Here is a 1,421-nt window from a genome sequence, read left to right as displayed (position 1 = left end):
AATACATATTCATTCTTCAAAGAATATGAACGTGCTAGTGGTAGTGAATATACCGCACTCACCTCTAAAAGGAGGTTTGAGATGATATAAGAAAATAATGTCATTATTATGGCATGAATGGTCATTGGTCACGTACCTATTGTACGCCAAAATATTTTGGCATTGTGATTGTTAAAAGACAACGGTAATGCAAGAAATAGATCTTGCATATAATTTTGACCATAACCATAATGGTATAACTTTCTCTTTAAAAGAGATATTCACCATATGAGTGTTGATGAATATGTGGTACTACAAAATTAATTGAGAACTCTGCAAGAGCCAATTATACTATTTTGGAGAAACACAATTAATTACCAATAAGGTGTTGTGTTGTAGTAAGTCTTAAAGAAACTTATTCAGTTTCCAAAGTATACGCGAAAGCGGTTGATTATATTGAGACTATAAATAAAGGAAAAATTTAATATCTTCTATTACTACAACTTGTAGCGGGATAATATGTATGTGAAAAGCTACCCGCTTTATTCTCCAGTTTGTACTACCCAAACAAAAAAATGCCACAATAAAGAGAAGTTTATTGATATAAAAACCTATATCATAATAAACTTGGAGTTTATTGATAATTGCACACGTTATTGTGTAAATCTGAACTTTATCAATATTGATAATTTATTCAGTTGGCATAATTGGTTTAGCCATGTTAATTTAAGTATGATGTGCAAAAATAAAAGATAATTCACATGGGTAAATATTGAAGAACTAGAAAGTTCTTTACGAATTCTCTTACATTGCTTGTTCTTATTAATTAATAGACCAACTAAAATTGGGACTGAATCCCATGAATGCTGGAAATATCAAAGGTGAATATGGGCCCATTCACCTGCCATGTATACCACATAAGATGCATCTATGAGATGGTTACATGTGCGATTATTAATAACCCGCAACATGGTATTTTGCGAGGTAACTTGCTCAAAATTTAATTTCGAGCATAATTTCCAGATTTTCTATTCAAGAAGTTCATCTTGATAAGTTGGTTTACATCACAGTTGGTTTAGCAAAATGATTTATTAAGTGCCTCTACTTAATAGCTAAACTATTGCTTATGAGAACAAAGTTACATATATCAGTTTGATATACGTTATATACGAAAGTATATTATTTTCTCCCCTCACAAGTGGTTCATGGTCAGGAACTAAATAATTCCATCTTATTATTATTGATTTGTGGTGTATATTTTGATTAACACCATAAAGCACAAAGATGAGTTCTCAAAGTTGAGGAAACAAGTTAGTTTTTCTCACATGAGGGGGAGACATGATAAACAGTTGAGAAAAAGTTACGTGGAATGAATTATCATTTGTTCATATAGATCCTCGAATAAGATAATATGAACTTGAAGTTCATAAAAAGATAATTCA

This window comes from Nicotiana attenuata, chromosome 2 (genome assembly GCF_001879085.1).
Source record: "Nicotiana attenuata strain UT chromosome 2, NIATTr2, whole genome shotgun sequence".
Taxonomy (NCBI): domain Eukaryota; kingdom Viridiplantae; phylum Streptophyta; class Magnoliopsida; order Solanales; family Solanaceae; genus Nicotiana; species Nicotiana attenuata.
This window is presented reverse-complemented; position numbering follows the sequence as displayed.